The sequence below is a fragment of the Molothrus aeneus genome, chromosome 3 (assembly GCF_037042795.1).
Source record: "Molothrus aeneus isolate 106 chromosome 3, BPBGC_Maene_1.0, whole genome shotgun sequence".
In the NCBI taxonomy this organism is placed as follows: Eukaryota; Metazoa; Chordata; class Aves; order Passeriformes; family Icteridae; genus Molothrus; species Molothrus aeneus.
Window position 1 is genome coordinate 88,104,476 of NC_089648.1, and position 12,508 is coordinate 88,116,983.

At 38.1% G+C, this 12,508-nt stretch overlaps 1 protein-coding gene across 2 annotated transcripts in view; it reads right to left on the minus strand.

The window, feature by feature from the left end:
* The window catches only part of DST (dystonin), a 291,949-nt gene that overhangs the window by 245,008 nt on the left and 34,433 nt on the right, over nt 1-12,508 (minus strand). The window lies entirely within an intron of this gene.

Below are 12,508 nucleotides of genomic sequence, written 5' to 3' on the forward strand. Positions count from 1 at the left end.
CATCAGGAAACCTTCAGCATGGGCAAGACAATTGGGAGAAGAGGCAGATATAAATATGTACTTACTGAAGTTAATAAAAATGTCACTTGTGCCTTCCAAATCAGAAAAAAAACCAATACTGCTAATTTAAAAAGGTTAAATCTTGAAATCATGATTCAGTCTTTGTTTTGATCAGTTGTCTCAAGATATAATTTAACAAGACACTTATCTGCATGATAACACAATGTACTGTCAGTATTTTGGACAAGACTGGGGATGACTAGCATTTAACAGAGAGGATTTCACTCCATTTGTCTCCTTGTTCAAGTTTTAGAGAAATTTTAGAAGATCAATATGCAGCTACCAAACATGAAAAATCTTAATGCAGTTAAGATTTCAGATGTCAAAATTATGTTGGATTTTAAAAAGGCCAGTAATAGTATATTGAAATGACCATGATTTATAGTTATAAAACAGAGTAAAGCATAACAGGTAAGTCACATGGAAGCAGGAGACATTGAAACCAAAACTACATTGAACAAATACATATCTTAACAGGATAAAATGAGAAAACATTAGGTGCTAAGGGAAATTTTTGCTTTACAATGTACACGTGCCCCTATTTCCTAAAATTTTCCCATTTGTTATATGTACCACAGATATTGTTAGGTGATGGAGGGAAGTTCTAAAGTAATTTTTTTAAAAAGAAAGAGATTACAATGTTAGAGAGTATAATTTACTCTGGTACCAGAAGGCTAGTAGACTAAATGTCCAGTGCCACCAAGTAAACAGGCACATGCTGGAAGAAAACTTTCTGGCATAGCAAAATTCCTGTTCAGATAGAAGCCCTAACCAAACAACGGTGGGAAAAAATCAGGATAAAAAAAGAAGCAGCAGACTCAATAACTATTGAAAGTGAATAAGAATTGTGACACAAAATCAGACAATAACACATGTGTCCACAGATGATCAGAATCAGGGAGGTGGTGAGAATAGACAAGCCACTGCAAAGGCTTAGTATCTGAATAAATTATTTACAGAGAAAGGTCATAGGCTTTAAGACAACAATATGTTTTTCCTTTCCCCACAGCCTCCTTTACAGAAAAATTACTAAGTTTCATCACAGGAAGAAGTCTCAAAGAATAAATTACTTAGACATGAAACTTAAGCACTATCCACCAAAAAGCAGCATACATAGACATCTACTACCAACTAACTCAGAGTGGACTTAAGGTATCAGAGGAAAAAAAAAACAACAACAAAAACCTACACTAAAATAGATCACTGTTATCCAGATAATTTGTGAGAAATAAATGAAAAAGCTTGAGAGATTACTGGTGTAGCTTTAATCAGTTCCACCAAGAGTAACTGGAAAGCACAAATTAAAACAAAAAAAAACAAACCTAAAGTACTGGGAACAATACTCACAACGGAAAATTGTGATGTAATGTAATGTAATATAATGTAATGTTCTGTAATGGAATGGAAGAGAGCTCCAAAATCACTAAGATCAAACTTAAAACTAACACTGAATCATGTCCCCAAGTGCCACATCTACATGTCTTTTGAATTCCTTGAGGGAATCCACCACTTTCCTGAGCAGCCTGTTTTCATAATTTCTGTCATGATAAATCAAATTCCTCCATAACTGTTTGATTTCCTCTGAGTTAAAAATAAAACCAGCTATGTGTATGGCTGTGTGTGTGTATATATATATATGTGTGTGTGTGTGTGTGTGTGTACACGTACATATAAATACAAGGAAATTTGACTCATATTTACAAAAGCTAACTAAAATCAATAAGTATATAGGGCACAATCCTTTTGTAGCCTGAAAAATTACTTACAGAACAATAAATTCTTGAATCTTGACTGTCTTCCAACATGAGAAAATGGTGTGGTTTTCCAGAAGTCAACAATGTATTGTACATTTACTAGAGAGCTGGAGAAGGCAGCAAACAAAACCAGTCTTGTCTGATGATACCAATGTGTTCAGATTGGGAGAACTCCAAAATGTTAAGACTCAGACTCACTTACTGAAACTAGGAGGATTATTAGAAATAGCAAGATAGGAAATATGATTAAAATAAAAAGTTAAAAAAAACCAAACCCAACAAAATTAAAAACAGAAGATAAGCATCTCTGAACTACCAAAACTATCAGTGGAAAACTGTATGTTAACTGCATACAAATCAATAAATCTTATACTAGGTATTTGAGAACTACCTAAAAGAAAAAAAAATCAAAGGGAATTCTTAAATTCACATCAAAGATATACTACATAAAACAGTAACGCAACAAAAGCACTACATTCAATCACACTCGCATCACAAAGTACATCAATAGTAGAAGCACCAAAGAATATGTACAGCCATTAAATGCTTTAGTACCATGGCACAGAAAGAACTTGTAGATCCTGAGATTTTTAATCTTGAAATATTGAAGTAAAAATATTTTAACTGAAAAAAATCATGAAAATACAAAAATGTTAATAAGACTCCCTTCTGCTACACTGACAAAATCAAATTGCAAGCAGACTCCATTATTTCATATAGCATCTTGGTCAACAATAACTGCTAGTCATCAAGAAAAATACTGTGATCATCTGTTTATTTACTCAGAAGAAAAAAAAGCAAAATAATCAAACAAAAATTATTTATCAGCCAAGTCATTAAGCCAACAAACAAATCTTTGGCGTTTCAAATGCAGTTAAGATACAGAAAACATCTTGGTGTATTTCATAATTAACAGCAGGGTGGAGCATTTGCTTTCACTGGCAGTGCAAAACCAGACTGACTCTCTCACCCTGAGCAGCAATGCTCACACATCCAGGTGCCAGTCAGAGTACTGAAGCCAGGAGCAAAAGAAACATTTTAGATGTCATCTGTCTGTCTGCTTGGTGGTGTTCCCTCTCTCTGCACTTTCCCTGACAGAGATTAAACTTGAATTTAGCCTTGAATTTCTCTCACAGCAGGACAGGAGCACATCATGATGCATGACCTGATACTCGAGTTCCAGTCAGGCTCGATCCTGACTCCAGGAACTCAAGTTCACAGCAGGAACCAGCACGTGGCCACATAGTCTGAGAAATCTCATTCAACACACACAGTTTTCTACATTTCATTATGATAAGGAAAAGCTCAAAGATGTCTCAACAGCTTTAACTACAGTTCAGGGAGTGAAGCCCACACTGCTTCCTAGACCAGAGCCAGTGCTCAAGTGCTCTCTGTGCCAGTGGCAGCAGGAGGAGAATGGAATAGAGGACTTCTCCTTTCCCACCATGAGAGGGAATGGACCAGCCTGAGGAGGATGTACAATTCAACACCTGAAAGGAAACCCATCGTCTGCCTGCAGTTTAACAAGGAATCCAACCTACTGCTGAAATTTAACTTAAAAGATAATGAAGGAAAGAAGAAAGGGGAACCAAAGGTAGAGGGTCTTCCAGATGCTAGGAACAAAGTCTTTTAAAAAAAACCAAAAGCTTCCGCCAGCCTCCAATGAAGAAGTATTCCCAAAAGAAGCCAAATGATCAAAGGTCAGAAGTGAGTAGATTCAAAGTATATTAGATGAGGAAATGCAAAGAGAAAAAAAACAGTATCCAGAACAAATTATACAAAGATCCATCAACAATTTAGTCATACACCCAGACCTGCAACAGATGATTCACAGCGTTGCCACTGAAATGGCTACAAAAATCTAGGCACCAAATTCAAAGGACATTTCAAGCTTAAAATAAAGATGATCACCCACTTGCTATTGTTATTTAATCAAATCCTTATATTTGGTATTAAATTGCAAATTATTGGAGAGACACACAAGCTCTCAAAGTGTAAACCTAATTCTTGACATTCTCCTGAGTATTTTGTTGTTCCCAAAGCAAAAAAATGCTTCAGTATGATAATCAAAATATCAAGGCATAAACATGTATTGTTTCTAGGATACTAATATAATCTTTATAAATTAGATAATAACTGTTTGATGCTGCTCAGTCCTACCATACACCCACTTTAAACAGCATGTTGGATGGCTGGATTTAGTGTAATCCAAGATCTGAAGGAAATGTATATCCATGAGAAAGCAAAAATAAGTGTACAGTTTAAGTAGAAACATACAAGGTCTGCAAGAACCAATGTGATTTCATTTAATACAATTTGCAACAGCAGAAAATGAGAATTTGAGTGAATATTCTCAGAGGTAGGATAGATCTGGCCTCACAAGAACGATATGGACTCTGTTAACAAGGGCTCTATTTTAAAACATAGAAAAAAAAATACAGTGCAAAAGTATCTGGTTGAGCATGGTAAAATTATAAGGTAATTTCATCAAGGGACCTAATCAACTTTGGCTTTCTTCCTGTGGCTCATCTGTGTCTGTTCTTCTCTACTTTGAAGAGATACTGAGCCAAAGGCTGCTTTAACTCCAGTGTAAACTGGAGGTAGACAAAAAATTTCCAGTGGAGCAAAATGAAAACCTACTCAAAACCACAAATTTTTCTCAGCAACTGCTTTGTAAAAAATTAAGAGAGTGGAAGGCATAAAGCCTAACAAGTCCACTCTATGAAGAAAATTTCAGAATGTTTGAAATGTATGTCCTTTTTAATTAATAAATTAACTTTCTTTCTAAAAATTAGGATTACTTTTTCTCCAGAGAAGACTTCATATTTAAAACATTTCAAAAATGGAATTTTAAATGCAGAACTGCTCTGTAATACATGGTATTATGAAATTTTTTCCAACATCAGATTATGATCTCAATAATGAACATATAGCTACCAGAGGAAAACTTCCAAGGCACAAACAGCAGGGAAGAGCCTAACTGCTATTAAAAGTCATTGGGACTTGCAATCACATTGCTCTATGTTCTTTTGAAAATATCCCACTCTGAAACCAGAACTACCTTAGCAATAATACCTTGTTCCCAGAAGTTATATACAACTACATGGCAGTGGCTTCTCCAGACAAGTGCTCTAGTCATTTCTTAATTCCTAGGATGTAATGTAAACCCTTTATCTCAAAATTAAAAATTTATCTAAAGGCAAAGTAATTTAAAGCATTAAATATTTATAAACATCAATAGCTAAGTTCCTGACTCCCACCAAAATTAACAGAAGTTTTGTTTGAATAAAAACCACAGCACTGAAAGTGCCATTTTCCTTTCAAGAAAGCTCTTTTGCTTGAACAATTCAGGATGCTTTATCATTAATATTGCTGCAAAATGTCTGTCCAAATGATTACACTCATTTTCTAATGTTGCTTCTACTGTGCCTAGGAGACTCGTCACATGAGGAGCACACAGAGGGTAATCTGATCAGGCAGAAGCCAAGTCCATGAGCAGACTTTAGACAGGATATCCATTCCAGTACCCAGCAAGAGACTTTCTGGAACTTCTCTGTTCACCCATAGTCTCACCTGCAAAATGCCCAAACCATGCCTCTGAAAGCTGCATACAAAGTCAGACTTTTACCCATTTTGTGAACTAAAACATACACACATCTCTCTAATCCCAGTATAGAAGAGCTCTACTAATTTTAGATCCACGTGGTGCCAAGTGTCATAGCTGTCAGATAGCTGGATACCTGAACCTCAGGCCAAACTAATTTACTTTTCCAACACAATTAGGTTATGAACCCCACTTAACTGCTGATCTGTATTTATATGCATTGCAGAACACATCATTAAATACTGTAATTTCACATATTAACTATGAAACTGAACAATGAAGATATGTTTAAAAGTAAACCAAGTTCAAAAGGGCCATGTGGCTATAATCAAGAGCAGATTTTGGCCTATGCCACTGGAAAGCCCATCAGAGACCTAATCCTCCTTGTCCTACAGAAATAGCTACACTAATTGTGTGATTGCAAGGTGCAGAATTTAACCTTCAATACATTTGCCTGGAATCTTCACCCTTTCACAGATTTATTGGCAGCTATTTTCATCTTGTACGAAATCCAAGGAATTCATAGATTAACACTCCACAGGAAAATTATGTACTCACCAGGTAAAATAAAATTAAATCTGGAGCCACACTGACTTGCTTTTAATGCAGCTACAGCAAACTGGAATTCCCTACAGGAGGCCTGACTTTAGGAGGAATATGCCTTATCAAAGGATCAGCTATTACTTGGACCCCAGTCTTGGGAAGAGCCTTGTGTGGGTGGGTGGGTTTCCAGTGCCAGTCTTTCCACCACAAAAGCACCAAGTCTGCCTACACAGATCAACTTGTAGATGTGGCTATTAACATGCCCTTCAGGATGTGACCAGCAGACTGAAGTGTCTTTGTAAGCATTGTTTCACCTGTTTGAAAGCTGGGCTGACTGGAAGCATTCAGTACATGAATATTTTCACCCACTACAGAAAAACAAGGCTTTGTTAACTTAAACGGCTTTAATGATGTTTTACAGGAAACATTTCAGGCATGCATAAGCTGCATTCATATTTGACATTTACAAAATGTTATTATTTTAAGACTGAACTTATAAAATACTTGCACTTAAATTCAAGCATATGAATAAGCCCATTTTTATTTTACAAAGTAGTTAATTCCAAGTACATGTTGAAATGGTGGAATAAATTCCTCAAATCAGGCTTGTTTTAAACAGCATAAAGGAAAAATAATAAAGCATAATCTGGTTTTCAAGCAAAATCCCACTAGAAATTAGCCAAGTTGATCACAGAAAACAATTATTAACACCTCAACCAGAAATATAGATTGAGACAAAATAAACCTTTCAACCCAATAGTGACTCAGGTTCATTTTCCTTTTTTCCTCCCCTCATACCTGACCATCTCTTGGTTTTCATCCTAAAAAAAGAATTATGGAATATTCCTATGAGCTCTACTTAAAAGATGTTGCTGACTCAATGGGAATTGGGAAGTAGCAGAAAAGCAAAGAAGCAGACCTTTGATGTCTTCTCCAATTCATATATAAAAGATATTTGAATCAATGGCAAATTCTGTCTGCCTTAGTCCACCAAACAGGTATCTATTAAAATCATGGAGAAGCTGCCACAGTTTATGTATCCCATCAAATTCAGCTTCAGGAAATTCTGCCCAAATCTTGAGGCCTTTACACAAACAAATCTCACTGAATTGCCCAACATTCAGGTTCTTTCTATTTTACTCCAAGACCTCTTCCCTTTAGTTCAAGTGGATGACTCATACAAGTCAAATCAGCAAGACCTGGTTCATATTTAAGATTAATGTACTCAAGGAAATATCCCATCTCCAAGCCATTTAAAAGTCAGAACTTCTGCTTTAAATAAGGAGGAATGCTGAAACAGAATAAAACTTCAGGTTTTACATTTTAGGTGGCCCAAGTTGACCATTAACTTTGCCCGACTTCAGACAGCACAGAAGCTATTATGTTTCCATCCCTAATTGAAGGCATTTTCTGTTGGCTACAATTCTTCTATCCCAGGAGGGTAACCTGCTGAAGGAAATGCGCTAGGAATATGGGAAACAACAGGGTTGTCTTGCTGAAGACTGGCATGGTGGCAAAGAAAGGATTAGGTGACATGCAGTTGGATAATCCACACGTGCCCAATAGTCAGCCAAAATAACTTTCCCATTAAAAAAAAAGAAAACAAAAGATCAATCCCAAGGCCAGAGGCTAGATACTACCAGCACCTGAAAAGAGGTCAAAGAAAACTATCCATAGTGGAAACTACCTAATCAATTACTCACTTTAGGATTTCCTGCTGCATTCAAAATCAGAACCCTGAAGCAGAAGATCCAATTAGTTCACAGATGAGAGCCCAGAAGAGCATGATTTCTGCTGACTAAAAATTCAGCTCCCCAACTTCAAAGCATAAATAAGGAGATTCGGAAATTCACATATTCCAGAGCCAGGAGCATCTATCATGGCCCCTACTGTCTTTGCTCTATGATCATCTCTGAAGAATAATATCCCTGGAGTAAATCTGACACCTAACACATTTAGGAGCCTCCAAATTCCTAAAATTCATTTTCAGATGTATAAAAACCATTCTGTGCAAATGCTCCCTTATTGAAGTCAGCTCAAAGGAGCTGGACAACAAGCATCTATTGTTTCTATCTTAATTCAAAACCTGTACCCAATGTCAGAACAGCTTTACTCGACACTGCCCTCAATCAATCATTAGAACAAATTACATTGTCTCTGAACCCTAAACAGGCAACAAAATGCATCAGATGACCTGCTAGCTCTCGTCCATCTCCAGTGTCTTTGTTCTCAGAATACAGAACCAGAGCTGTTTGCTGTGCTTCAGCTGAATGTGTAGTATTACAGATCTTTTTAAAGCAAGAGAGCAATGCCAATTCTGAAACAGAATGTACCAAAGTTTAACAACCCAACCCGAGTTTTGCTGTCTCCCAGGCTTACCTCTCCTTCCTATGGACACCAGGGCTATGCAGCAAGCCCAAAGTACCCAAAGGAAGCACTAATCAGGCACCCATTGCAAACAAAAGATTCATGTGATACCTTTCCTGGCATTAGCAACAATTTCATCAAGTCCCTGAACTGCAAGACTCTATTTTTCATGGGCAGTCATGTCAAGCTGAATTTTCTAATAGATCTGTTTCCTATAGATATAGGTGTATAAATCTACAGCATTAAAAGCTCTGCACAGCCCAGATAACCCTATATTTCAATCTTCAAGGGCTTACATAGTTAAAGAATGTTGTTGAATAACTATGATTTATTCAACACTTTACTCCATGAGTTAGCTCTTTTCCAGGTACTGCAGTCATGCTGTCATTAACAGATGTACCCCTAGCAAAAATGATGTCAAAATGGAGACAACCCAGTTACATAATTGTGCAAAATCTTTCAGAAAAGGCTTGTTGCAACTGCTATTCAAATAAAAGTTTACTACCTGAACTGAAAAATACAGAGTTAAATTAAAGAGTGACCATTTCAGAGGGATGATAAATTTATATATATAAACTTGATTCTCAGTTTATTACTTCAGATTTATAGCAGAGGAAATCTAATGAACATCTTGCACTCACAGCTTAAAACCATAATCTTCAAATATTTAATGCTCAAATAATGACGGCACCAAACAATGCATTCCTATGCCATATGACAGAGATGGCAATTAAAATGCTTTAAAAATGAAAAGTATATGAAATACTATCGCACATTTTCTTATTTATCAAAAACGCTACAGCTAACAATTTCATTACATTTTCTTCCCAGGCAACTGTGAGGTAACTTACAGAGCACCAAGAATAATTTTTGAAGTTCTTTACAACCTCCCAGAGAATTCAAATATAATTTTTGAGAAAATGTTGAATCTTAATTATATTAACAAATATTTGTATGATTTCTCTTATTACTTAAACAAGCTGTGAAATACCTAAAATACTTCAGATAAACTATACTAAATGGTTTTTTGCCACTCTCTGTTTGCCTTTGAATTCTTAGAGGTGCTACCAACAAAGAAGCAATTTTTCCCCTGAATAAGTAGCTGGATTCAATCTGATTTCTGAAACATCTGAGATAATGTGACTTTTTTCCCTCCATCAAAATGTTTTAGAAATACTGCCAAATAATTACTAATCAAGAAAAAAAAAAAAATGACAGCCAGCAACTGAGCTGACCAGGGATCAGAAAACAACACTCTCTTCTCCCATAGCAAACAGCACTTCAGTGGTATGTCAGATTTAGCAAACAGTTGCCTAATTATTTACTGTCACAGCCAGAGACATGATCAGCAGACAGAATTTGGAGACACACAAATATCTGGCTTTCAATTTCTAAAACAACAAGGTACTTGGTATGGCATGATCTTCAAAATCTGCAGCCTACTTTGGAAACAGAAACAGAGGAAGGGTAAAATTTCACTTTTCTATGTTTACAAAGGGCAGCTTTTATCTTCCTAAGTCAAACTGCCTGAACATCTTAATGATGCGGCATCATACGATCCCAAGCCTTCCAAGACAGGCAATGAATTTTGTACAGCTGACTCTGCTAGTTACAGTACTCAACAGCTGGGACATAGAAAATTTGGCACTCTGATAATGGCCTAGATGAGTATGAAGCATTCTGCAGACTGTATAAAGGAAAAAAAAAAAAAAAAGAACTATCAGCATTAAAATTATAGATTGAAGCTCGTCTTATAAAGCCAACATAGTTCACATTTGATTAAGAAATTTACTGAAGGAGGTGTTTACAAAACTGAGAAATCCAGAGAAATGGCACTCCCTCTTCAAAGCCTATATTGTAGCAATTCTTTTCTGATTAGATCAGCTCCCATAGCAAGTCATCAGAACAACAATCGCTGTAGTGAAGTCATGCTACTGGGACTCAAATGGGAAATCATGACTGGCTTGAAAACACATTTTAGAAAGTAATGTGCTTTCCAGATTTCTAATACATCCTATTTAAAACAAGTCCAAACATTTACCTTTGCTCCAAATGGCTGAATAAAATCTACCTTGAGCAGCAAAACACAGCATACCAATATACAAAATATGACACTTAAAACTAAGACAACAGACATTGGATCCTTCCAAATAATTTCAGGATTCAGGGGTCACTGAAAAAGGCATATGAATGGACTTTGTGTTACTCCCACAATAAGATATACTCAAATACTTTCAGAAAGTGGTTTATTTCTTACAGAGATGTAAATTAGCTTTCAGAGTTTATTTAATTAAAATCCTATTGTTCCCCAACCTATAAAAACCAGATCTTTCAGTCCCATTCCTGATAAAACACCCATTGAAATAGGGGAAATTGGGCCTAATCTCTTTCCCAGAGAGAAAGAGATTTCCCTTGCTTTCTAAGCAAGTAATTGGTATGAGAAGAAACCTTATTAAACCTAATTCTAGCAGGAAATAAAAGGTGATCCAAAGCAGAAAAACAAGCTTTCTCAGTGTTTATTTAAAAAGTAAACAGCCTACTAGCTCCAAAATTTTGCACAAATCAGATCAGCTGCATATAAATTGAGGACTTAAGAAAAATGAGAGAATGGAATAAAGACATGGTTTTCAAGATGATGGCAATCACCAAATGGTAATTATTTCTCAACCAAAATGCACAAATGCATCTGAGTACAGAAACGGTGCACATGCTCCATTGCTGCATTGACACAATGGGCAACAGACACAAAGGAGTCATTAGTCAATACTGCTAATGACACATGAAATTGCAAGTGACACCAGTATAAAGTACACTCAGACCCAACAAGTTCCCATAGTCAAAATAACCATCTGTTGAGGGTTTATTATTCAAAATACTGCTACTAACAACACAGAATAAATAAAATCAATTATCAGTATCTTCAAATCAAGCTGTCTTAAACTATGCCACTCCCATTCCCATCAGTGGAAACCATTTAGCAAAAATCTTCAGGACTGATTGAAGACATACAGCTGAAAAACTTCAAATATGAAACATAACATCTTATTCCCTAACGTTACAAAAGGACTCAGCACTGCAAATGTCAGCATATGCTGTGACATGCTGTAAAAACTGTTTCAGGGATGAAGGTTCAGTGTGAACAGTTAACTCCATCCATTTCGCACTTGGATTAAAATCAGAACTGTAACACTTTTGATAAGCTTCAGATTTAGTACTAGCAAATGTACTGAAAAACAGCAGTGAATCATCCAAACCATCCCTTCCATCCCGATATCCTTAAGAAATCAATGCAATTTACATTTCTAGCAGGATTAATTTAGCTGCATACATCTTCACCCTGATAAATGCTTTTTTTCTTATTTTTCTGTATTCGATAAAAAAACTCAGGTGCTACACGAACTAAGCTAATTCTTTGTCCCAGCCCAAAAAACCCCAAATAAATAAACAAATAGGTAAAAATAAACCGAAGCTTTAAATATGAACGTACATCGAGACATAAATCCCTGTGTCCGTACGGCACTCGAAAAAGCGACTTTTAAACACGCGAGAGCGCCTGTCACACACTGGTGAGGTGACACGGTATTTATACCCATCGCACAAGCCGCCCACGTCCCTTGCCCCCAGACCGACCCTCGCAGGGACGCGGGGCCACCAATCTTCCCCACCTGGCCCCAGCGCCTCCCGGCTCCGCAGTCGCCACACCCGGCGTGGCCGGAGAGCGGCCGGGCGGGCGCGGCGGCGAGCGCTGCCCTACCTTTGTATCTCTCTAGGACATCTTCGTAGGCCTGCAGGTACTCCTGCTCCTCGGCGTAGAAATACGCGCCGGGGGAGAGGTAGCCAGCCATGGCCAGCAGCTCGCCCAGCCCTGCGCGGCTCGGGGCGGCCGGCAGCCTCGGGGATGGCACAAGAAAAGCCCCGGCAGCAGCCGGCAGGGGCGGGCGGGGGGAGGCGCTGCCAGCCCGGCCGAGGAAACGCCCCCGCGGGCGGCCGCTCGGGTTTCGGTAGCCGCCCCTCGGAGCGCGGAGGGGCGGCACCAGCCCGGCGGCGGCCGCCGCCTCCCCGCCGCAGACCCCGGCTCCAGCCCCATGGCCGAGGCACCGCCCGCGGGGCCGGCGAGCTCCACCGCCGCCTCCCGCCTCCCCCCGAGACGAGGAGGGTGGCGGCTGCCGGGGCGGGGATG